Source organism: Hemitrygon akajei, chromosome 8 (assembly GCF_048418815.1).
Source record: "Hemitrygon akajei chromosome 8, sHemAka1.3, whole genome shotgun sequence".
NCBI lineage: Eukaryota > Metazoa > Chordata > Chondrichthyes > Myliobatiformes > Dasyatidae > Hemitrygon > Hemitrygon akajei.
The window spans coordinates 1,640,653-1,668,336 of NC_133131.1; the positions used below are offsets into that span (position 1 = coordinate 1,640,653).

General features: G+C 42.5%; 1 protein-coding gene across 3 annotated transcripts in view; it reads left to right on the forward strand.

Annotated features, from left to right (window-relative positions):
* Positions 1-27,684, forward strand: part of smg6 (SMG6 nonsense mediated mRNA decay factor) — a 520,319-nt gene that overhangs the window by 247,170 nt on the left and 245,465 nt on the right. The gene's annotated exons all lie outside the window — the stretch shown is intronic.

Consider the following 27,684-nt stretch of genomic DNA (forward strand, 5'->3'; position numbering starts at 1 on the left):
GTAACAGTTTTTCCCCCCAAACCATCGGACTACCAACCTACTGACCTCTGCTGTGCCTATTGTCTTGTTTATTATTTATTGTAATGCCTGCACTGTTTTGTGTACTTTATGCAGTCCTGGGTAGGTCTGTAGTCTAGTGTAGTTTTTGTGTTGGTTTACGTAGTTCAGTGTAGTTTTTGTATTGTTCACCATGGTCCTGGGAAATGTTGTCTCGTTCTTATTGTGTACTGTACCAGCAGTTATGGTCGAAATGACAATAAAAAGTGACGACTTGAGAAGAAAGTCAAGGTTGACAGGGTACAGGGATGCACTATGCTGTGTCCTCATTGTGTTCCCACAATGTGCAAATCCTCTGTGGCCATGTCACTGAGAGGCCTTTCAGCTCATGACTGAAAGCTGATGAACTAATCCTAGCTCCTAACAATTCTGCTTATTTTGTCAGTTAAATGAGCTTCTTAGATTGCTCCTCCTCATTCCATAGAATTTAAATTTAAATCACTTTCCACAGTTCTGTGTTACTCACTTTATCCTGCTCTTCTGATGATAGATATTCCTTTTGTTCTCTCAGTTCTGCCTTCCCCAGTCCTGATGCATTTTCCTCTCTGATGCTGCCCCTCCTGTGGAGCAATTCCATCTCATTCTGTTGGTTCAAATTTGCAGAATCAAAGGTTTTGGTTTCTCCTTTTATTTCTCCCACCTCTCCCTCCCTACGCCCCTTCCTGCTGTACAAGTTTGTTCTCTGATGGTAGTGCAATCACTTTACAGCACCAGTATTCAATTCCCGCTGCTGTAAGGAGTTTGTACACTCTTCCCGTGGTGGGCTCCCAATTCCTCCTACATTCTAAAGGCGTACAGGTTTGTTTTAGAAAGTTCTGGGCATATTTCGTGGGCGCCAGATGTACGGTGACACTTGTGGGCTGCCCCAGCATATCCCTGGACTGTGTTGGTCATTGACATATGCAACACATTTCATTGTATGTTTGTGACAAATAAAGCTAATCCCTTATTTTCTTCAAAGCACTAACATTTCTATAGTGTTTCAGTTAGTGACTGAAGACATTAACAAGTCTTCCCCATCCTCTCCTTCTTCTTCTCAGCACCAATACCAATTGTACCATTCAGTCTCTGTTGGTCTCCCGAACACAGGCATTCCTTTAGAGCATGGGTGTTCAACTTTCTTACACCATGGACCAATACCATTCAGCAAGGGTACTGGACCCAGGTTGGGCATCCCTGCTTCCGAGCACATTGACACTGTATAGAATGGTAAACACAAGTGATTCTGCAGATGCTGGAAATCCAGATTAACACACACAAAATGGTGGAGGAACTCAGCAGGTCAGGCAGCATCAATGGAGAGGGATGCAGTGTTGGTGTTTTGAGCTGACAGCTTTTTTTAGGACTAGATTAAGGGTCTTGGTCTGAAACGTTGACTATTCATTCTTTTCCATAGATGCTGCCTGACCTCCTAAGCTCCTCCTGCATTTTGTGCGTAGAATGTATAGAATGGAACTTTCCTATTTACACACAGTGGAAACCTGGGATATATAGATGATAGAAAATCTCCTGTTGCATGTTTAAGTTGCTGTAATGATCGGCTCTCAGTAGGTTCTGTTCCTGAAGAGAGTGACATGCTATTGCAGCAATGTGTGTATAGTCACTGGGAACATGATGAGCTTTGAGTTCATCAGGTTGGGGTCATTATGATCTTCATAAAGATCTCCTCAATGAATGATAGCTCTGAGAAGTAAATGTTTCTCTCATGCTCTGATCTGAAGTTTTAAAAAAAAATCAGCATCTGAGAGGATCACTTTTCTTTTCAGATAAACTGTTCTTTGGAAAAAATCCAATTGGTCTGAGTATGAGTTGTTTTCCTTCTTTGACTTTGTCACATTGGCAGCAGCAAGTTTCCATCTTATGGTACGGCCCTTTAACGTTCTAAGCATTTCTTTACCACTTTTCCGATTGGAGTTTACTATCATTTTACATTGTAAAGTCTCTGAGCTGATGTGCACAGATGTGTACATTGTGTGGCTTTGACATTATTTTGATGGTTACGTGGCAGAAAAATTAAATCTAAGTTCTTGGAGTGCCTACGTCATTTTTAAAGAAAGCTCTTAAATGATTTTACAGCTGAAATAGTCATTTTTATGTGATTCTAGTTCTTGTTTTCAGACAATTTAAGAGCAGTTATCCACAGAAATGTTACTAGCTGGCAGTGAGTAATAGGGCAGTAATTCAATCTCAGAATTTGGATAATGTATGTAAACCAGAGTGAGCAGTCCTCCTTGTTTATGATGTCATTTGGAGTCCCCTGCATTTCATTACCACTATGATGCTCTCTGCAAACATCTAAAGAGGTTCCAGTACGTAGGTTCATCATGCAGAGTTTGAAGCTGAAATTCTGCACTGCTGATCGGAAGCAGCTTTGCATGTGATGTATTATGATGTAGTGGCATTCACAATAGTAATTTTGTGCGTGGCAGTGGTGGATACTGTTTGTATATTTGTGTCCTATTTATTTTATAGGGGATTTTAAAATCTGAATGGTGCAAACCAAGTCAATTTGTTTAGTCCTGTTCTCGTTTTGCAGTATGGGTAAGGTTATATTTCTTGCCTTCCTGTGTTATCCTCAGGGCACCAAGAGCCAGTTGCATCATATGAGACAAATCTCATGCAGGTAATGATTCATTTATTGGATAGGAGTGTGGGAGTTCCATCATAAAACCCACTAGGGATGTTTTATGACGAGCAGCTGCTTTCATCGTTATTTTCTGGTATCAGTCCAGAGATTTATGGAGTTAGGCTTTTCTGCTTGCCATAATGAGATTTGAAATCTCTGACTGGAGTTGCTAGTCCATTACCAGAACTGTTAGGACCTTCCTCTTTTAGGTAAGATTACCTGATATTCGACCAGGGGCTTTTCCCATAGTGAGGGAGTGTAGGTCCAGAGGGCACAGTCTCAGAATAGAGGGACGCCCATTTAGAACGGGGGTGAGGAGAAATTTCTTTAGCCAGAGGGTAGTGAATCTGTGGAATTCTTTGCCAGAGGCGGCTGTGGAGGCCAAGTCATTGGGTATCTTTAAAATGGAGGTTGATAGGTTCTTTATTAGTCTGGGCATCAAATGTTTCAGGTTGATGCCCAGGTGTGTGCATGTGTGAGTGCACACACATCTTTTGCTACAAGTGCACAAAAGAATTTAAACTGCGCACAAAAGGTTGTCATCCTCTAACTCGTTGGCATGTTAAGCATATTTCACATTCATACACAATCACGTTTCCTTTTCCAGTTTCTGATGCAGACGGTGTTGACAACATGGAGTTGGCGATGATTCGTCTGCAGATTTTAGAATTGGCTTATTTATACTGTTTTTATTGAAGAAATTATTGATTCGCTGTGTCTAATTCCAAAGAAGCAAAGGGTGTGAAGCACAAAAGAACTGCTAGTTGATTTAAAGTGGAATGGCTTAATGAAAAAGTAGAAATGGCTACACCGAAAGCTCATGAAGTCAGGAAGGTACAGCTACGAGAAGTATTTGTGTACAACACAGAAACTGGTGTATTGTCATGATGCAAAAGTTGCCGGAGAATTTGCAATTGGGAAGAAGTGGAGTAATACTTGGACACCTGGCTTCTTTCTTAAAGCGTCATTTAGCAAACAAATCACATATGGACAGTGTGCAAAAGCTGCAGCGAGAAAATCCTTCATTACCTGCTACAGGCCTGCTACGTATGTTTTGTTAAAGTGAAGATGAACGAGAGTGAAAATGATCAAACCCAGAGGAGATCGAAGTTCTTATTGACAGTGTTGGTCTCCTCCATTATGTCATGTTTAAGCTTGGAGAAAATTAGAAGCCGGACATTTGATACATCCTTTAATTTTGAACAAATCTGGCAACCTTTTATTCAATATTTTCACATGATTTAATTTATTTATTTTTATTTATTTTTCTTTATTCTCTTTGGGGAAAATCCTTATCCATGAAGGTTCGGAGATGACTGGAAGGATGTGTTTTTTTTTCTCTCTCTCTGTTTTCTCTAATTTTATCCTCAATTGGACTGCTCAATCTTTCTTTTTCTTTTCTTTTTCTTTCCTTTTTTCTCTTTTTTTGTTTTTGTTTCAGTCTAGTTAGTGGGTTTTTTTTTCCTTATCAATAAAATTCCCAATCTTTTTTATGATTGTTATGAGGAGTTGTAGTTTTTTTTGACCATTGTATATATAACAGCATAATATTTTACTTATTTGATTTTGATATTATATACTTTTTGTTTTTACTGTTGCTGTTTATAAGCCTTTTATATTATCTACTTGTTAAACTCCTCTTCCGATTTGTATATTCTTTATTTGGAAATCAATAAAAAAAAATTGAAAAATGAAATGAAAATGACAGTGTTTTGCTAGCTGTTAAAATGAATATCTCAATGTATAACATGTCACTGGGAAAAAAGATTGCACAGCACGAGTTTTGCACACACTGGTCTTTACAAATTAAAGGGAACATTGTTACAGGGAGATGGCGGGGAATGGAGTTGAGGAGGATAATAAATCAGTCATGATCAAGTGGTGGAACAAACTCGATGTGCCGAATAGCCTAATTCTGCTCCTATGTCTTATGACTTATGTTAGCATAGGTCAGCATACAGTTTTAAGCTTTCAGTTGTAGCCATCTAGTTTCTAGCCGGTGGAGTATTAGAGAAAATGCCAGTGAGATATCACTTGCCAAGAGCTATGAAGAGCAGTGCAGTGGAGGGCTCTTTCTGATAATCCTGCTTTCGCCTGATGTGCCGCTGAGGATCTCTGCTGGTCAGCTGTTCATTTCTTTCTGGAAGTGGTCTTCCTTGCCCAGTCAAGACCAGGGGGCAGTGGGCCACCTGTTACCCTGCCCATAAACTTTGAGTTTACCTGGAGTGGATCTACCAGAGTCATCTTGGTCCCAGAGAAAGCCTGCTCCATTCTGATGGGTGAGGCCCTCTGGAGTACTGCCTTGTGAGCACAAATATCAAACCTTGCCCACAAAGATTGGCCAAGCTACTACCCACGATAACCACATTTCCAATTGCCAGAGTTTGTAGTGGATAGTGAAGCGACTGCTGACTGAGATTGTGAGGGCTGAAGGTTACTGAGATTAAATTGGCAAATTCTCAGGACTGCCCAAGACTGGGTGCATTTCTCAAGGTGGGCTAGTTTGATTTCTATGATTCCCCATTCCTTTTTCAAGCCCTGTCTCCAGCACTTTTAGAGTTTGTCATCCAAATACAAGAACGATCAGGTTTATCAGTTGTTCAGTTGACGATCAGCCATGAAATTCCTAAAATTGTACTTGTAATGATCTGTGTTGTTTATTGAGCTGCCAGATCTAGAACGCAGCACAGGCCAGGCCCTTCAGCCCATGATGTTGTACTAACCCTTTAACCTAACTCCAAACTCAATCCTTCCCTCCAACATATTCCTTCATTTTTCTATCATCCGTATGCCTATCTGAGACACCCTTATATGTCTCTAACATATCTGCCACTGCCATCATCCCTGGCAGAGTGTTCTATGCACCCACCACTTTATCTATAAAACATATCTCTAACATCCCCTCTACACTTTCCCCTTAATACCTTAAAATTATGCCCCCTTGTATTAGCTGTTTCTCTCTGGGAAAAAGTCTCTGGCAGTCTACTCTCAGATGGTGGTGAGATATACAGGAGTGAGATAGATCAGCTGGTTGAAGGGTGTTGCAATAACAACTTTGTACTCAGTGTCAATAAGAGCAAGGAGCTGATTGCAGACTTCAGGAAGGGGTAGTAAAGGGAAGTCAAGAGAACACCTAACTGTCTTCATTGAGGGATCAGCAGTCCTCATCAAGTGGAAAAGGTTTTAAGTTCCTGGGTGTCATCATCTCTGAAGATCTAACCTGGGCCCCAACATATTGATGCAATTACAAAAAAGGCGCATCAGCAGCTATATATTATGAGGAGTTTGAGGAGAATTGATATGACATTAAAGACTCTCACAAATTTCGACAGATGTACTGTGAAGAGCATTCTAACTTGTTACATGACTGTCTGGTGTGGAGGGGCCACTGCACAGGGTTGGAAAAAGCTACTAAGGATTGCAAACTCAGCCAGCTCTATTATTAAGGACTGCCATCATCCAGGACATGCCCTCTTCTCATTGCTACCATCAAGGATGAGGTACAGGAGCCTGAAGACACACATTCAATGCTTCAGGAACAGCTGCTTCCCCTCCACCAATAGATTTCTGAATGGACAATAAACTAACCCATAAACACTACCACACTATTTTGTGGTTCTCTTTAATTATTTATATCTCGCTATCTATCTGATGGTAATTTATAGGTTTTTATGTATTGTACTGTACTACTTTTGCAAAGCCACAAATTTTCAGCCATTTATTAGCGATAATAATTCTGATTCTCTATGCCTCTTATCATCTTCTATGGCAATATCAAGTTACCCCTCATCCTCTCTTGTTTCAAAGACAAAATCCTTCGCTTGCTCAACCATTTCTCCTAAGACGTGCTCTCTAATTCAGGTTGCATCCTGGTAGTTCCCTCTGCACTGTCTCTAAAGCTTCCACATCCTTCCTATAATGAGGCGACCGGAGCAGAACATAATATTCCAAGTGTGGTCTAACCAGGGTTTTATAAAGCTGCTACAATATCTCACAGCTCTTGAACTCATCCCCCAACTAATTATGGCCAACATAATGCACACCTTCTTAGCCACACTATCAACTTGTGTGGCAACTTTTGAAGGCCAAGATTCCTCTTTTCATCCACACTGCTAAGAAAATCCTACCATTAACTCTATTTTGCCTTCAAATTTGATTTTCTAAACTGAATCAATCCACACTTTTCTGGCTTGAACTCCTTCTGTCACTTCTCCGCCCAGCTCTGCATCCAGTCTATGTCCTGTTGTAGTCTATAATAACATTGTATACTATCTACATCTCCACATTCTTTTGGTCATCTTCAAGCTTACTAACTCACCCTTCCACTTCCTCATCCAAGTCACTTAGAAAAATCACAAAGAGCAGGGTTCCCAGAATAGATCCCCATGGAGCATCCTTCTATCTATTACAGTCCTCTGCTTTCTATAGGAAAGCCAATTCTGAGTCCATAGCCAAGTTTCCCTGGATCCCATGCCTCCTGACTCCATGGGGAATATCAAGGCAGCTGGACTTGCTGTGTTGTCTAAAAGACATTCTGCCACTCATCCCAGAGGCTTCTTCAGTTTTAATCCATTTTCTGGTTTATAATCTGAGTTGTTTAAAGGTATAGCAATCACATGAGGGTCATTAAGAGTTGTAGATGTATGAACTGTTGTAGAGATGTTAGGACTGCATTGTAAGTAGCTGATAGCTGGTGTTATACCCCAACCCCTCTGTTCAAGGATAAGTTTTTCAGTTTAACAAAAATGGCTTCTTTAACCTCTCTTTCAAACCACCTATCCTCCTATTGAAAATGTGCACATTATCATCATCAAAGGAGCATCCCTTGTCCTTTAGGTGTAGATATACTGCAAAGTCTTGACCTGAGGTGTTAGTCCTACATTGGGCCATCCATTTGTGACTCTGTGATGATTAAAGACCCTAGTGTGATTGCTATCCCTTTAAACAACTCAGAATTTATAAGTCAGAGAACTTTACCCCCCCCCCCCCCCCCACCCTGGGATTAAAACTGAAAAAGCCTCCTGGATGATAGATAGATAGATACTTTATTCATCCCCATGGGGAAATTCAACTTTTTTCCAATGTCCCATACACTTGTTGTAGCAAAAACTAATTACATACAATACTTAACTCAGTAAGAAAATATGATATGCATCTAAATCACTATCTCAAAAAGCATTTATAATAGCTTTTAAAAAGTTCTTAAGTCCTGGCGGTAGAATTGTAAAGCCTAATGGCATTGGGGAGTATTGACCTCTTCATCCTGTCTGAGGAGCATTGCATCGATAGTAACCTGTCGCTGAAACTGCTTCTCTGTCTCTGGATGGTGCTATGTAGAGGATGTTCAGAGTTTTCCATAATTGACCGTAGCCTACTCAGCGCCCTTCGCTCAGCTACCGATGTTAAACTCTCCAGTACTTTGCCCATGACAGAGCCCGCCTTCCTTACCAGCTTATTAAGACGTGAGGCGTCCCTCTTCTTAATGCTTCCTTCCCAACACGCCACCACAAAGAAGAGGGCGCTCTCCACAACTGACCTATAGAACATCTTCAGCATCTCACTACAGACATTGAATGACGCCAACCTTCTAAGGAAGTACAGTCGACTCTGTGCCTTCCTGCACAAGGCATCTGTGTTGGCAGTCCAGTCTAGCTTCTCGTCTAACTGTACTCCCAGATACTTGTAGGTCTTAACCTGCTCCACACATTCTCCATTAATGATCACTGGCTCCATATGAGGCCTACATCTCCTAAAGTCCACCACCATCTCCTTGGTCTTGGTGATATTGAGACGCAGGTAGTTTGAGTTGCACCATATCACAAAGTCCTGTATCAGTTTCCTATACTCCTCCTCCTGTCCATTCCTGACACACCCCACTATGGCCGTGTCATCAGCGAACTTCTGCACATGGCAGGACTCCGAGTTATATTGGAAGTCTGATGTGAACACAGGACCGGAGAGAGTACGGTTCCCTGCGGCGCTCCTGTGCTGCTGACCACCGTGTCAGACCTACAGTCTCCCAACCGCACATACTGAGGTCTATCTGTCAAGTAGTCCACTATCCAATCCACCATGTGAGAGTCTACTCCCATCTCCGTTAGTTTGTGCCTTAAGATCTTGGGCTGGATGGTGGTAAAGGCACTAGAGAAGTCAAGGAATGTAATCCTCACAGCACAACTGACCCCATCTAGGTGAGAGAGTGATTTGTGCAGCAATACGTGATAGCATCCTCCACTCCCACCTTCTCCTTATACGCAAACTGAAGAGGATCCTGGGCGTGCCTGGTTTGTGGCCTCAGATTCTGTATTATCAGCCGCTCCATGGTCTTCATCACGTGCGACGTCAAGGTAGTGAAACATCATCTAGCTTGATATAGAGTGATCTGAATGACTGAGAACTTTCATAGACATATACTTACCATGGAGAACATTATCCAACACCTTACTAAAATCCATATACACCACATCTACTGCTCTACTTCATCATTATTTTCAAAATCAAGAGAAATTGAAATCACGGCAATACACACATAATGCTGGAGTAACTCAACAGGCCAGGACTCCTGCGGAAGGGTCTCACCCTGAAATGTCGACTCTACTCTTCTCCATAGATGCTGCCTGGCCTGCTGAGTTCCTCCAGCATTTTGTGTGTTGCTTGGATTTCCAACATCTGCAGATCTTCTCGTCTTTGAAATTGAAATCTATTTAAGTACAGTTGATCAGAGGGGGCACTGTCAATTATGTATAACATGGCTGTTTGAGATCGGGGAGAGGATGATTGCATTGATTTCATTACTTACATCCTTCAAATACACGAGGAGTAGAAATCTTTGCATAACGCCTCCGTTCAAATGTGCAGTGTGCAATTATAGTACTTTATTTAAAAAATAGTATGTACAACAGGACAGTCTATATAGCACAGAAATGCAATTGTGTCAGTGTGAATTAATCAGTCTGCTGGCCTGGTGGAAGAAGCTGTCCCGGAGCCTGTTGGTTCTGGCTTTTATGCTGTGGTACCGTTTCCCAGATGGTAGCAGCTGGAACAGTTTGTGGTTGGGGTGACTTGGGTCCCCAATGATCCTTCAGGCCCTTTTTACACACCTGTCTCTGTAAATGTACTGAATAGTGGGAAGTTCACAACTACAGATGCGCTGGGCTGTCCGCACCACTCTCTGCAGAGTCCTGTGATCGAGGGAAGTACAGTTCATACACCAGGCAGTGATGCAGCCAGTCAGGATGCTCTCAATTGTGCCCCTGTAGAAAGTTCTTAGAATTTGGGGGACCATACCAAACTTCTTCAGCCATCTTGAGGTGAAAGAGACGCTATTGTGCCTTTTTCACCACACAACTACTGTGTACAGATCACGTGAGATCCTCTGTAATGTGCATGCTGAGGAACTTAAAGCTTTTCACCTTCTCAACCCCAGATCCACTGATGTCAATAGGGGCTAGCATGTGTCCATTCTTCCTGTAGTCCACAACCAGCTCCTTTGTTTTTGCCACATTGAGGGAGAGGTTGTTTTCTTGATACCACTTTGTCATGGTGATGACTTCTCTGTATTGCCCATAGTGTAGCTCAGAAGGAAAATTGTTGATGATGAGGACTTGAGTTCCCCATACTTGAGAGTCCGACAGTGTTCAGAAACCCCAGTGTCATTGAGTGAGTTGATGCGGACTGGGGTGACTAGGGCCCATAGTGAGAGTCCGACAATGCAGTTTTCCTATGTGGAGAGGGTCAAGTGGTGCTTTTCTTCCCCTCCTGCTCACTCACCTGTTTTGCAGCAGGTAGTGACACTGGGGTGGGTGGAGCAATTCATTATGGGCTCTTACTGCTCCATCCTCATACTCACATTGCCATTTCCTGTTTACTCAGTGCTTTGGGAATAAATCAGAATCATGTTTCATATAGAACATAGAACATAGAATAGTACGGCACATTACAGGCCCTTCGGCCCACAATGTTGTGCCGACCCTCAAACCCTGCCTCCCATATAACCCCCCACCTTAAATTCCTCCATATACCTGTCTAGTAGTCTCTTAAACTTCACTAGTGTGTCTGCCTCCACCACTGACTCAGGCAGTGCATTCCACGCACCAACCACTCTCTGAGTGAAAAACCTTCCTCTAATATCCCCCTTGAACTTCCCTCCCCTTACCTTAAAGCCATGTTCTTTTGTACTGAGCAGTGGTGCCCTGGGAGAGAGGCGCTGGCTGTCCACTCTGTCTATTCCTCTTAATATCTTGTATACCTCTATCATGTCTCCTTTCATCCTCCTTCTCTCCAAAGAGTAAAGCCCTAGCTCCCTTAATCTCTGATCATAATCCATACTCTCTAAACCAGGCAGCATCCTGGTAAATCTCCTCTGTACCCTTTCCAATGCTTCCACATCCTTCCTATAGTGAGGCGACCAGAACTGGACACAGTACTCCAAGTGTGGCCTAACAAGAGTTTTATAGAGCTGCATCATTACATCGCATCTCTTAAACTCTATCCCTTGACTTATAAAAGCTAACATCCCATAAGCTTTCTTAACTACCCTATCTACCTGAGAGGGATCTTTCAGGGATCTGTGGACATGTACCCCCAGATCCTTCTGCTCCGCCACACTACCAAGTATCCTGCCATTTACTTTGTACTCTGCCTTGGAGTTTGTCCTTCCAAAGTGTACCACCTCACACTTCTCCGGGTTAAACTCCATCTGCCACTTCTCTGCCCACGTCTGCATCCTATCAATGTCTCTCTGCAATCTTTGACAATCCTCTACACTATCTACAACACCACCAACCATTGTGTCGTCTGCAAACTTGCCAACCCACCCTTTTACCCCCACATCCAGGTCGTTAATAAAAATCACGAAAAGTAGAGGTCCCTGAACAGATCCTTGTGGAACACCACTAGTCAAAATCCTCCAATCTGAATGTACTCCCTCCACCACGACCCTCTGCCTTCTGCATGCAAGCCAATTCTGAATCCACCTGGCCAAACTTTCCTGGATCCCATGCCTTCTGACTTTTTGAATAAACCTACCATGTGGAACCTTGTCAAATGTCTTACTAAAATCCATGTAGATCACATCCACTGCACTACCCTCATCTATATGCCTGGGCACCTCCTCAAAGAATTCTATCAGGCTTGTTAGGCACGATCTGCCCTTCACAAAGCCATGCCGACTGTCCCTGATCAGACCATGATTCTCTAAGTGCCCATAGATCCCATCTCTAAAAATCTTTTCCAACAGCTTTCCCACCACAGACGTAAGGCTCACTGGTCTATAATTACCTGGACTATTCCTACTACCTTTTTTGAACAAGGGGACAACATTTGCCTCCCTCTAATTCTCCGGTACCATTCCCATGGACAACGAGGACATAAAGATCCTAGCCGGAGGTTCAGCAATCTTTTCCCTCGCCTCGTGGAGCAGCCTGGGGAATACTCCATCAGGCCCTGGGGACCATCCTAATGTATTTTAACAACTCTAACACCTCCTCTCCCTTAATATTAACATGCTCCAGAACATCAACTTCACTCATATTGTCCTCACCAGTATCAAGTTCCCTCTCAGTGGTGAATACTGAAGAGAAGTATTCATTGAGGACCTCGCTCACTTCCACAGCCTCCAAGCACATCTTCCCACTTTTATCTCTAATCGGTCCTACCTTTACTCCTGTCATCCTTTTGTTCTTCACATAATTGAAGAATGCCTTGGGGTTTTCCTTTACCCTACTCGCCAAGGCCTTCTCATGCCCCCTTCTTGCTCTTCTCAGCCCCTTCTGAAGCTCCTTTCTTGCTACCCTATATTCCTCAATAGACCCATCTGATCCTTGCTTCCTAAACCTCATGTATACTGCCTTCTTCCACCTGACTAGATTTTCCACTTCACTTGTCACCCATGGTTCCTTCACCCTACCATTCTTTATCTTCCTCACCGGGACAAATTTATCCCTAACATCCTGCAAGAGGTCCTTAAACATCGACCACATGTCCATAGTAGATTTCCCTGCAAAAATATCATCCCAATTCACACCTGCAAGTTCTAGCCTTATAGCCTCATAATTTGCCCTTCCCCAATTAAAAACTTTCCTGTCCTCTCTGCTTCTGTCCTTTTCCATGATAATGCTAAAGGCATATGTCATGAAATTCTGTTGCTTTTTGGCAGCAATACAGTGCAATACATAATACAGTAATAAACTGAATTACAATGAATGAGTGTGTGTGTGTCTATATATATATAAATTAAAAAAAAGTGTGTTAATTGGGCCATCAGTTAATCGGGAGAGGCACTTAAAAAGCAAAAACTAATTGAGAAAATTAATTGAGTCCTGCTGAAGGTTCTCCGAAATGTTGATTGTACTCTTCTCCATAGATGCTATCTGGCCTGCTGAGTTCCTCCAGCATTTTGTGTTTGTTGCTCAGAGTTCCAGCATCTGCAGGTTTTCTCTTGTTTATAATTGAGAAAATTGCCAGGATTCCCTGCCTTTAACTGTAGATTTTTGTGAACTTTTTCTAACTAACATCAGTCACATGTGCTTGTGTGGCCGTTAGACACTTCACCATGCTTAGTGTGAACAGTTTTTAAATAGTATCAGTTCCACCTACGTTGTACTTAGAGCAAACTGTTTAGAAATAGCACCAGTTGCAGGTATTTGTGTTCAAAAAGCAATAATTTTTGTCACTGATATTTGGTGAGAGATAAGCAGTGAGATGATTCAAAATGGTTTTATTCACTGCAGTTTCAAGCATTCATAATTGGAAATGCCAGAAATGGCCAGGAGTGAAAGTGAAACACTTCACTACAATTCACTACTTCAACAAGTTAGGAATTATGAAAAATTTGATAGTATTGACAGTTGTCTAGATTTGGTTCTGGTTAATTGGAACACTTTCGAACTGGTACATTTTGACTCAAATAGCTGAAGTTTCATGGAAGTAGTTACAAAGGTATTAAAAAGACAAGCTGGGTGGCAAATTATGCATTTAAATGAAATACAGAACAAATCAGAACACTACTAATACTACTACAGGACCATAAAGCTGTGTATTAGTTCCTAATACTTATTGATGGAGGAATTCAGCCACATTGCATTCCTTTGACTGTAAAATGAAGAAAATCAGTGCAGACACCTACTGCAGATAATGGACTGCCTTCGTACAATGTTGTTGACGATTCCATCCTCCAAATCTTCATTTTAATTATAGCATTCAAGATGATTGTCAATATTTCCAAATTCTTTGTAGTTTCTAACTTGTTGAAATAATGAAATTGTGTCATGTTCACTCTTGGCAGTTTCTAGCATCTCCAAGTCTGGATACTTGAAACCACAGTGTACAAAACAGTTCTGAATTGTCTTACTGTTTATTACTTACCACCTATCAGTGACAAAAATCACTACTTTTTGAACACAAGCTACTTTTAAATTTTTCGCTCTAAGCACAGTATAGTGTCTAACGGCCACATAAGCATACATCACTGACGCTAGTTAGAAACTGTTCAGCAGCAGTCACCTGCCTCAATTAAGGGGCAAATAGATGAAGGGAGTTACATCTATTTTTTTGATAGAATTGGCTCAAATAAGCGGCTGCACTGATTAACCAGAAATCACTATATTCTGACTATTGTCCTAAAGCGTTGAGTGTGTATCTTTAGACTCCTGAACGGATATTCTTTGATATTGTACCCTTTGCTTCTGGTCAGCTTTGCCCTACACCTCAGACCTTCCTTATCAGGAATTGAGTGCTTTGTGCAGTAAGTAATGATAGGTAAAGTAATGTCTATTGTCCAAATGGCAAGTAGCAAAGTGTCTATCTATCCAACACTTTACTCAGATGCAGTGTATTGGGTCATTTGAGTTGGCTTAACACAGAATCTAATAAATGAAAACTTGTCTACATTTCTAACTTGCACCAGCTGGCACTCCACAAGTTTGCGTAAAGAGCAGGAGTATCTTGTCACATCTTGGGTACCGTCCTGACCCCTTTGCATGGTGTAAGTAGTAAAGTGTGTAAGTTACAAGTTCTCTGCTATACTGCAATGTTTGCTGCTTTTGAGTAGTGTTTTTTTTACAACTTTAGACCATAAGATATAGGAACAGAATTAGGTCTGCTCCACCATTTCATCGCGACTGATCCAATTTTCCTCTCAGCTCCAAACTCCTGTCCCCATATCCCTTTATGTCCTATCCAATTAAGACTCTATCAGCTTTGCTTAAATATACATAAAGTCTTGGCCTCCATGCTGCCTGTGGCAAAGAATTCCACAGAATTCACCACACCCTGCCTAAAAAAAAGTTCCTTCTCACCTCCATTCCAAAAGGGCATCCCTCTATACTGAGGCGCTCCTACAATAGGAAACATCATCTCCACATCCACTCAATCAAACTGTTCGATAGTTTTCCATGAAGTTACCCCTCATTCTTCTGAATTCTAGTGAATACAGGCCTGGAGCCATCAAATGCTCTTATATGACAAGCCATTCAATCCTGGAACCATCTTCGTGAGCCTCCTATGAACCCTCACCAGTGCTTTATAAAGTCTCAACATTACATCCTTGCTTTTATATTTTAGTCCTCTTGAAATTAGTGCTGACATTGCATTTCCCTTCCTCACCACAGACTCAAACTACAAATTAACCTTTAGGGAATCCTGCTCAAGGACTCCCATGTCTCTCTGTGCCTCAGTTTTTTGTATTTTCTCTCCATTTAGAAAATAGTCAATCCTTAAATTTCTTCTAGCAAAGTGCATGACCATACACTTCCCAACACTGTATTCCACCTACCATTTCTTTGCCCATTCTCGTTTGCAACAAAGCCATCAATTCCATCATCCAAATCATTGACATTTGAACATGAGCCACTTGAGAGGAAATGCTGATTGTTAGCTTGCTGTCCTGTTGTACACTCAATCTAAAGTAATGATGAATTTCTCTTTTCCTTTGGTTTTAATTACCTCAGCTTTTATTGTCTGTGTTAGTCCACACGACAGACTCATTCCTGTTTAGCAATCAATATACCTGATTCATCAAGTCATTTTACAGAATGCAGCTCAGAACCTAAGTCTGAGATTAACAACCCACGAAATGTAACTGTAGGTGTGAAAGCCTATTTCAACGTATTTATGGCAAACAAGTCATTAAGGAGTCCCTCGGGCTTCTGCAAATTTGAAGTTTGATGCTACATCAGTTAGTGAATCAGAATCAGGTTCATTATCACTGATGTACAGTACGTAGTTAAAGTTCTTGTTTTGTGGCAGCAGTATATTGCAAAGCATAAAAAATACTGTAAGTTACAATAAATAATAAATAGTGCAAATGAGAAATAGTGAGATAGTGTTTGTGGTTGGATAACTCGCAGCAGAGTGTGATTATTATTCATAATCTCAATTCAGTGTGCATTGGAACATGATAAAATATTATAATGTAATAGGAATTTTAATAACCAATAGTTTGCAAGTGTAAGCATCACAGTGTAGTGGTTAAACTTTTCATATAATCAATATATAAGGCAAATAATTTCAACCAACTTGCTGTAATAAATGTTGATTACAGCTGTTAGCACACATTGGGTTGAGTCGCTTGTATCCAGTGTGGAACAACTTTCCCTGCTGTCTGTAGCAGAAGTGTGTCAGGGTTGTGGTCTTTGGAGGCAAAGATGGGAAGAGTTATGGTTAGGAATAGAAATGTAATTCCCAGAGCAATAACTATCTGTGCTCACGGTAGAAAACCTGCGTAAATGAGGCGCAGAAGTGGGCTACTCAAAGTGTCATGGCTGACTTATCATCCAACGGCTTATCACTGTGTCTATCTCTGCCTTAAAATTTTTCGAAGACCCTTTTCATTTATATATATGAGCAAGAGACAGACTGACTGAGCTGGAAGTGCCTGTTAGCAAGCTGTACTGGATATCTAACATAAAAGTAAAAAAATTATTTTAAGGGGCAATACCCTTAAACATTGAGCCCTGATTCTAGATTCTGACCATGTCCATCTTATCCAAATCCCTCAGGATTTGTATTTCAATCAAAATGTGTCAAAATAGAGATGAACTGAAGATCTAATGACATTGATAACCTAAAATAATATTGTGTAGAAATTCTGTGGACTAAACACTGATTAATCCCCAGGATCCTCAACCCTGAGAGTGATGGACTTGTGGTAATCATGCAAGATTCCCTAGATTGTGAAATGCTCCAGAAGATTGGAATGATTAAATGTGGCATTATAACTCAAGAAAGGCAGGACAGAAAAAATAGGGCATTATAGTCTGGGTGGCCTGATGTGGAAAATTGTTAAAATCTGTTATTAAGGACATGAGAATGGTGTGTTTATTGGAATTGGTTTATTATTGTCATCTGTACCAAGATACAGTGAAAATCTTGCCTTGCACACTGTTCACACACAGTGCATTGAGGTAGAATAAGGTAAAATAATAATAATGTACAATAAATTGTAAAAACAGTGCAGGTAAATGATAAAGTGCAAGATCATAGCAAGGTAGATTGTGAGGCCAGGTGTCCATCTTATCATCCAAATTACCATTCAAAACCCTGATAACAGTGGGATAGATTCTGTCCTTGAGCCTGGTGATGAGGCCTTTGTATCTTGCCTGATGGGAGAGGGGAGAAGAGCGAACGTCTGGTTTGAGTGAGGTCTTTGACTATGTTGGTTGATTTACTGAGGCACTGAGAAATATAGACAGAGTCCATAGAAAGACGGCTGGTTCCTGAGATGTGTCTGCAACTCTCTGCAGTTTCTTGCAGTCCCATGCAGAGCAGTTACCATACCAAGCCTTGATGCATCCAGACAGATTGCTTTTTGTGGTGCATTGATAAAAATTGGTTGATGAGAGTTGACAGGAACGTGCCAATTTCTTTTTTTAGCCTCCTGAGGAAGTTGAGGAATTAGGGAGCTTTCTTTGCTATGACCTCTTCATGTTTGGACTAGGACAGAATATCAGTAATATTCACAACTGGAAACTTGAAGCTTTCAACCTATGTACTGTTGATAAAGACAGGAGCATGTACACCCACCTCCTCCCCAATTCCTAAAGTCAGTGACCAGCTCCTATGTCTCGCTGTCATTGGGGAAAATGCTGTTGCCATGACGCTGTCACTAAGCTCCTTTTGGTACTTCGACTCATCGTTACTTGAGATATGGCCCCACTACAATGGTGTCACCTGCAAGCGTGTAGATGGAGTTAGAACAGATTGTAGCTACACAGTTGTGAGTGTAGAGGGACTAGAGTCAGGGTGTTGAGGACACAACCTTGGGAGCAGCAGTGTTTAGAATAATCTCAGTGGAGGTGTTGCTGCCTATCCTTACAGATTGTGGTTTGTGGGCAGGAAATGAGGGATCCATTTGCAGAGGTAGGCATTACTCCCAGGGACCAGAGTTTGACGATGAGTTTGCTTGGAGATATAGTAGTCAATAAACAATAGTCAGATGTTTAGATGCTCCAGATATGAGTGAAGGTTCAGGGAGATGGTGTCCGCTGTAGACCTCTTTCTCTGATAGGCAAATTGCAGTGTGTTGAGATTATCTGGAAAACTGGTGTTGATGTGTGTCAGACCAGACTCCCAAAGCACTGCATTCTTAAAATCATAACGTAATTCAGTAGTGATAACGTGGCTTTGATGGAAAATTATGTTTGACAATCCTAATAAAAGTTTGGTGGATAAAGAGGAATCAGTAGATGCAGTAATTTGGGTTTTCAAAAGATATTTGAAAATAAACCGCATATCAGATTAGGATTCACAGGGTGTGGATTAATAGGTTAGAGTAGATATCGAGTTGGTTACAAGAGAGAAAAGAGATGGCATAAGTGTGTGGTTTCCAACATCCACGAAAACAGAGGAGTGCCCCAAAGAATGAATGACAGTTAAATGTTAGAACCTGTTGGGCTTGAAATTCTGCCCTGTGTTCGTTTAGGAAGAGAGACAACCAACACCGGAATATTACAAAACTTGGGTTTATTGCAGAATTCGTAACTGGCACAGCGAATACATGGAGTCGCTGGAGAAGGCACGTTCCGTCTTCCCCTTACAATCTGCTCTTATTTATATCCCTTTCCCCCCAGCACAACCCCTTGCTACACATATTTGGTAAGGCCAAACTTTGTTGTACATATTAGGTAATATCGGGCACTTGTGTCCATCTTATTGGCCTGATGCCATTCACTCACGAGTTACCTGTTTCTTTTGTTTACTGAATCGCGTGACACTAGCAGTTTCGGTGTAGCGGAATCCCCAGTTTCGCTTCCCCCCTCCCTTGCATTCTGGTCTCCTAATATTACGTGAGCCACTCCTGACCTGTAATGGCAGTCTCGAATTAACCCTAACATTAACCCTAACAAACCCCAAAGCCCCCCCTAGCTCCTAAGCAGCAGCACAGCAACAACCCCCCTCCCTCAGCAGCAATAAAGCATTGACAACCCCCGCTGAGCACGCAAACATGAAGTAAGGCACCAATACCCCCCATGCATAGGCGGCAGTACCAGTTCACCCAGTAATTCAACATACCACAGGCTCTTTCTTTCCTTAATAAGGGAAAAAGAGGAGTCCCTGTTTCACAGTGAGGGGTAAGCGTAACAAAAACAATTTGCTGATTTATGGTGTTAAAAGTCTGTTGCTTCGCTTTTTCTGATCTCTGTGCCCAAAGAACTTGGGTCCCTGGCACGCAGTCAGCAGCCAGCTCGCTGCTTTAATCTTCCATGTACCCCCACGACACATCAGACGGTGGCACCGACCACGATTCTGCCCACCTCTAGAGCCATGAAAATCCAGCACCCTGAAGGTGTGCTGGTCTTCCAGGCCACATCCTTGGCATATCCAAAAGCGGCCGGTCGTGAGACCCTGAGAGTGGGTCCCACTGCCACAACGAACCGAAGTCAGTGTGTAACTCCAGGTCAGGTCCTTTTAGAGAACCCTGAAAAGGAGAAAAAACAGATATTAAAAACAGAAATAGGGCTGTTTCCGAAGATGCAAGCAAAGGAGTCGCCATTAGGCCCAATCATCCTAAGCTCCACCCTCCGGTTTTGTCATTAAGTTTTTGGTGTTCTCGATGATCATAATCCAGTTATGATTATGATGCCAGGCTTCCTTAGGACTTGGGTATCCTTGAAACTGGTCAAACCTTTTGGCAAACACAAGCTCCTCCTGCTTCTCTGTTAACTTCTTTCTCCTGCTCACTTCTTAACAGAAATTTGTTCAACTTACATTGAAGTCATCACTTCATTCTGTCTAAATCAGTGCTGCTTTTGGAGTGATGAGGTTTTCTTTATTTATTACTCCAGTGAAGAAGTATTATCTTTGTCAATATTGGACTTTTCATCTCTTGAGTTGGTATTGTGACAAGATGGAATGCCCACAATTTAGAGTCATAGAACACTACAGCACAGAAACAGGCTCTTGGCTCATCTAGTCCAGCTGATCTGTTATTCTGCCTTGTCAACTTCAAGTTTGATGTCATCTGACTGTACAAATATATAACCAAATGAAACAGTGTTCCTCTGGATCCCGGAGCACCCACAGCACATAAACCCAAATATTTCCATAAATTAATTAATAAAAAAAGTGCCATGGACCCTGGACCATAGCCCTCCACACCCAGAGATTTGATTTATTTATTTGTATTTCTGTGTTGTTTTATCCTGTTGAATCTTTATGAAGACAGGCCAGTGTGGCAGTCCTCAAAGAGTTAATCAACCTGGTGAATAGTGATTGACGCATTTTGTTTTCTCAGTAACTCCAGCGTTTCCATTCTATCTTTGCCTCAAGTCCAGGGTCAGTCACCCTTTGATTGAATACAATGGAAGTTCGAAGGCAGTTTTTCTCTGCATCCGATAACCCTGTGTGTTTTTTTTTGTTTTTGTTGTTTTCTTCTATAGATTATACTGCACTGCATTGTGCAACATAACTGTGGATTCACAGCAGGTCATGCAGGAGTCAGAATTTGTAAATACTTTCCACTAGGATCCAGTGCCAAGTGGTTGGAGTTGGAGCAGTCCATGTTACACATCCAGTTCTGTAATTTTAAATATAATACTGCATACGAACTCCACTTGGCTCAGGATTACTGATACCGTTCACTCTGTGATATTACTCTCCCACCCCCCAAAGCTGGACTAAGAAAATATACTTCATTCTGGTGTAAGAAAAGTACAAAAGGCCAGGCAGAGTGGGTAAAGAAGCTAAGAAAGCTGTTAAGTATTTTTACATTTTTATTTGACTTCCAGTATGGTTGAAAGCTCTGCTGTATTGTCCATGATCAGATTGCTGTGAGCTTGTTCTAGCTGACACCATCCAATTCACCATCATTCTACAGGACGTGACACTCTGGGACTTCAGCTAGATTATTATGTGTTTATGTGACTGTACATTTACTGCTATCATAATTATATGTCCCTTGTGCTGTGTGTGACTGTTGGTACTGTGTTTTGCACCTTGACCCTGGAGATGCGTTGTTTCATTTGATTGTATTCATGGGCATTCATGTATGGTTGAATGACAATTAAACTTGAGTGTCATTTCTCAAGTGAGCTGGACTTGGGGGCCATACCACTGTGGGGAGAAAACATGAAACTTCAGCTCAAGCAGGTCCCATTCAAGCCTGCAGACTGCAGACAACACACAAGATGGAGCTGAGAAAGGGTGTCCCTGACCCTAGTATCACTCACAGCCAGCCGGCAGTTTTACACATCCCCGTTAGAAACAGGCAAAGGTGACAAGTGGAAACAGAGATTGGAATTTACCGTAGGCTAGGGATTCCTAGTGAAGAAAATAATGAAGGCAATAGTCCAATAATCATTGGAACCTGCGTGTTCTGCATTGTTAAAGCACATGGGAACATTTGATGGAGAAGGACCTGCTGTGTTTTGTTGAGAAGGTCCATCAGTGTGAACTGATGGTTTAGGTAAGAGAATTAGTGTGAGTATTGGTAAACTGTCGAAAGAGTTCAGGTGGAAGTACTATTTTCATTGAGGATGGTGAAGAAGTAAATCCCCTTCCAGGAACTGTGCTGGAGTCAGCACATTGGGAAGCACATTTATAAAGAGAAAACAACTAATAAATGCAATTAAGTGACTGACTTGTACTTACCTGATAAGCAGAATGGGTTACTCTTTACAGTGTAAGTATGGTTCTGGTGTAAGTGCCATTGTTCCGGTGTAAGCACCCTGGCTCTGCTCTTGTTCATAGACCTAGACAGGAGTTTGGAATCTGCTGGAGAAACTGTCAATTTTTTGAGTCAAAACCCAGCATCAAGACTAAGGGCTGAGAGGGAAGATAGCCAGCATAAAGAGGAGAGGGGGAGTGATAAGACGGGGGCCAGTGGGTGATATATTGTTGGCTCGGTGCTTTTCCTTGTGTCAGTTATTTACAAAAACTTAGCCCCACAGAGCAGTGAGAAGTAGAATGTTGATTGCCGTTATAGTTGGTTTGTCAATACCACCACCATTAGTAATTCTCATCACCATCGTTAGGGAGGAGGTACTGAAGGCTGCTTCTTCTGCACCATCAGATTTCTGACCATAATTTGTCTTTCTATTGATTGATCTATCTATTTATTTATCCATTATTTGTTTGTTAATCTATTGACTGATTTATTGATTGGTTGAGTCTTACAGTAATTTATATGTCAGTGATAATAAACCAGTTCAACACAGACAAAATGCTGGAGGAACTCAACATCTATGGAGAGAAATAAACAGTCAATGTTTCTGGCAGAGGCCCTGTTGAAATCTTGACGAAGGGTCTTGGCCTGAAATGCTGACTCTTTATTCCCCTCAGCAGATGCTGCCTGACTTGCTGAGTTCCTCCAGGATTTTGTGTGTGTTGCTTTGGATTTACAGTACCTGCGGAATCTCTTCAGTTTATGATAAACCTGATTCAGATTTGTTTGGAAAATCTTCCATTAAAACCTTTCTAAACAATTATCTAGTGTGCTCCTGGCTTGCTAGGTAACACTGTATGGTATGATTGCGGTCATGCATACCGGTAAATACCCCTGTCTACACTGAGTTAACTGGGTCTGGGAATCACATCTCCAGCTGGCTCATTTCCCCTGGGCTGAGGAAAGAATCCTACTCCTGATCTGCACTTGGTGATTCCTGCTAGAAACTGTGAGTTGCTCTATACAGGAAAGAGCTTGCAAAGCTGTAACATTCAATGAAAAATTCATTTCAGCCAGAGTGAATATTTTTCATTTTTTCACTGGCTGTGTCCTTGATTCTGGAATTTCAGTAAGCTGTTGAAAACATCACAATTAGATTTCATCAAAAAGTGCAATGGGTATTCTGCGTCTGAGTTAAATCAGTCCCCAGGGCCCATGCACTGATGCACAGGAAGTGATGTTGTATCCTCGGTAACTTCCGTTGTTTGCGGTTATTTTCAGCTTTGGCGGGATCTGACTGCATTGCCTCAGAGCTGAACCTAATGTTTGCACAGCAGCTCGCTTTTCTCTCAAGCAGGTAATCTAAAGATCAGAGAAACAACAGCTGAAACATTTGTGGAGATGAGTTTGCAGATTTCACCTTGACGATTTCTGCTGTGCAGTGATCAATATTGCCCCGATGTTTCAGGCCTGACATTGATACCCTGACAGAAACAAGGTGTCATAGAGCTATACAACATAGAAATAGACCTTTCAGCCCGCTGAGTCTGTGCTGACGATCCACCATCAACTTATACAAAACCTATCTTGTTTTCATCAGTTCCCCACACCCCACCCCACCACAGACTCATCAACTCACTCAAAACCACATCAGGTTCACTGATGGTACAACAGTTGTTGGCTTCTTAAGCGACAATGATGAGTTGGCACACGGAGAGGAGGCAGAGAGGCTTGTCCAATGATGTGAGAACAACAACCCGAGTCTCAATGTGGATGAGACAAAAGAGATGATGATGGACTTTAGCATGGCACAAGTCAACCACTCTCCATTGCATGTCAATGGCTCTGCCATGCAGAGAGTGAAGAGCACAAAGTTCCTTGGTCTGCACATAATGGACAATCTAACATGGACCCACAACACCACCTCATTAGTCAAGAAGGCACAGCAACGTCTACACCTTCTGAGGAGATTAAAGTGTCCCAGGCACCTTACCCCCATTCTAACAACTTTCTACAGAAGCACCATTGAGAATGCCCTATCTGGCTGCATCATTGTGTGGTACGGAAACTGCAAGGCATCAGACCACAGGACCCTACATAGGACAGTAAAAACTGCCAAGAGTATCTCCTGGGTGTTCCCCCGTTTGTGACATTTACTGCAAATGTTGTAGGCGAAGGGCCTGAATCATAACTGAAGATCCCTACCACCCATCCAATAACCTCTTTGACCCACTACCATCAGGAAGGAGGTACAGGAGTATTAGGACTAGAATGGTCATACTGGGTAACAGCTTCTTCCCCCAGGCTGTGAGACTAATGAATACCCTGTCACCACAGAGGTCTTGTCACTAGGACAGTGAGCTGTTTACTGTTTACCTATGCTTATTTGAGGTTGTTACGTTCCCAGTAACCGGGTGACTTACCAGCAAAGATAGAGAGGTCTGCTGGAGTCTGATGGTACTATTTTCAAACGTTTTTATTTATAAAGGAGCACAAACGTATGGTTAATACAAAACATTCAGATCATATACATCGTCAAAACTCAATCTAAAGCACAGGTATAGTAATAATCAATCAGAAATAAGCTCTATCGTTGTCTAGGGGAATACTGAGTCCCATGGAATATAAAAGTCACTCATAAATTTTCAGGCTTTCCGTTTGGGAACCGCTGGCATTTCACGTGTTGGAGAGAGAGTGAGTGGTGAGAAAGAAGGAACACTTGCCCGTCTTTACGAAGAAAATCCCGGTTGTTGGTTAAAACGGTTTTCCTTTGGTTTCAGCCACAGACTCCCGATCCGGAATCTAACGCACGTGGCTTCCTTCAAAATGGCTTCCCACTCCAACGGGAAGCACTATCGTGTCTTCTTCATGTGTCTCCTTGGTGCGTCTGAGGCCCCGCCTCGGCAGCCCACCTTTTATCTGGACTGGCAGGGTTGTAGATGTCAATCAGGGTGGGGGTGAGGCAATCTTTCCCCCATCACCCAGCCCACGTTGCCCTGAGGGTTTGCACGTAGTCCAGTCCCTTATTCCACAAAGGTGTCTCCCAAGACAATGGCTACGTCCATGGCTTTTGTCTGGCTGAGCGGCCAGCCCACATTCCAAACCGTAAGGCTTCTCTCTCTCTCTTGCGATTCTCACAAAGGAGGGGGCTGGGGTCATGACAAGGTAATATTTGTGCAAACAGGTCTACAGCAGATGCCATTTCATTCACTCTTCACACAACCCTGGATCATCCGGACAGAAAAGATGCAAATACCAGGATGCTCTTTATTGATTTAACTCAGTATTTAACACCATCATCCTCTGAAAGCTGATCAGTAATTTCTGGGCCTCAATAACCCCTTGTGCAATTGGATCCTGGATTTCCTCACTTGCAGACCCCAGTCATTTCGACATCTCCACAATCTCCAGCAGCACAGGGAGTGTGCTTAGCCCCCTGCTCTGCTCGCTTTACACCTATGACTGTACAGCTCCAACACCGTATACAAGTTTGCTGATGAAACCACTGTTGTGGGCCGTAGCAAAGGTGGTAATGAATCAGCATGCAGGAGGGAGACTGAAAATTTGGCTGAGTGGTGTAATAACAACAACCTCTCACTCAATGTCAGTAAGACCAAGGGACTGATTGTAAACAGCACTCTCAAAATGCTGGAGGAGCTCAACAGACCAGGCAGCATCTATAGAAAAGAGTACAGTCAACGTTTCGGGGTGAGTCTCTTCAGCAGGACTGGATAAAAAAAAGCTGAGGAGTAAATTTAGAAGGTGGAGGGAGGGGAGACAGAAATGCTAGGTGATAGGTGAAACCTGAAGGGGGAGGTATGAAATAAAGAGCTGAGAAGTTGATTGGTGAAAGAGATACAGGGCTGGCTGGGGAAGTGGGAGTCTGAAAGAAGAGGACAGAAGGCCATAGAAGAAGGAAAAGGGGGGAGGAGCATCAGAGGGAGGCGATGGATGGGCAAGGAGATAAGATGAGAGAGGCTAAAGGGGATGGGGAATGGTGAGGTGGCGGATATTACCAGAAGTTTGAGAAATTGATATTCATGCTATCAGGTTGGAGGCTACCCAGATGGAATATAAGGTGTTTTTCCTCCGACCTACGTGTGGCCTCATCACAACAGTGGAGGAGGCCATGGATTGATGTATCGGAAGGGGAATGGGATGTAGAATTTAAACGGGTGGCCATTGGGAAATCGCGTTTGTTCTGACATACACAGCGTAGGTGCTCAGCAAAGCCGTCTCCCAATCTATATTGGGTCTCACTGATATACAGGAGGTCACACCGGGAACATTGAACACAGTATATGACCCCAACAAACTTACAGGTGAAGTGTTGCCTCCCCTAGAAGGGCAGTTTAGGGCCTTGAATGGTGGAGAGGGAGGAGGTGTAGGGGCAGGTGTAGCACTTGTTCCGGTTGCAAGGATAAGTGCCAGGAAGGAGAACAGCGGGGAGGGATGAATTGACAAGGGAGTCGCATAGGGAGCGATCCCTGTGGAAAGCAGAAAGTGGGGGGGAGGGAATGATTTGCTTGGTGGTGGGATTCTGTTGGAGATGGCGTAAGTTGCAGAGAATTATGCGCTAGACATGGAGGCTGGTGGGATGGTAGGTGAGGACGAGGAATCCCATCCCTGGGAGAATGGGTGAGAGCAGATGTGCGTGAAATGGAAGAGATGTGGTTGAGGGCAGCATTGATGGTGGAGGAAAGGAAACCCCTTTCTTTGAAGCAGGAGGTCATCTGCTTCATTCTAAAATCCTGAGAGCAGATGTGGCAGAGGTGGAGGAATTGAGAGAAGGGGATGGAGTTTTTACAAGTAACAGGGTGGGAGGAGGTATAGTCCAGGTAGCTGTGAGAGTCCGTGGGTTTGTAATAGACATTAGTAGATAAGCTACCTCCAGAGATAGAAACAGAGAGGGGAGGGAAGTGTTGGAAATGGACCAGGTAAATTTAAGGGCAGGGTGGAAATTGGAGCCAAAGTGGATGAAGTCAACAGGTTCTGCATGGGTACAGGGAGCAGCTCCAATGCAGTAGTCGATGTAACGTAGGAAAAGTGCGGGATGGTCACCAACGTAGACTTGGAACATATACTCGTTCCAACTGATTGTAGACCTTGGGGGAGGGAAACCAGTATCCTTTGGAGGATCAGAGGTGGACAGAGTCAGTAGCTTTAAATTCTGGGTGTCACTATCTCACTGGACGTGTCTTGGACCCAATATATAAATATAATTGCAAAGAAAGCATGATAATAGTTCCTCAGGAGTTTGCAAAGATTCAGCATGTCATCGAAAACCTTGGTAAACTTCTATATATGTGTGGTGGAAAGTGTGCGGCCTGGTATGGGAACACTAATGCCTTTTGAGTGGAAAATCCTACAAAAGGTAGTTGATATGGCTCAGTACATCACGGGTAACACCTTCCCAACCATTGAGCACATCTACATGAAACGTTGCCGTAGAAAAGCAGCATCCATCATCAAAGATCCTCACCTCCCAGGCCATGCTCTTCTCTCACTGTTGCCATCAGGTAGAAGGTACAAGAGCCTCAGGACTCACACTACCCCTCAACCATCTGGAGCTTGAACAAAAGGAGATAGCTTTACTCATTCTATTTCTGGTGTTTCCACAACCAATGGTTTCCCTTCAATAACTCTTTTTCTTGTTATTTCATACTTGTTATTTATTGCTATTTATATTTGCACAGTTTGTTGTCCAGTGATCCTGTTTACAGTTACTGTTTTATAGCTTTGCTAAGTATGCCTGCAAGAAAAAGAATCTCAGGTTGTATGTGGTGACAAGTATGTACTCTGATAATAAATTTTACTTTGAACTTTTATATGCTGTGTATGATATATGTTTTGTAGGTGTGCTGTGGTGTGGAGGAACATTTCGTTTTGTATATATGTACAG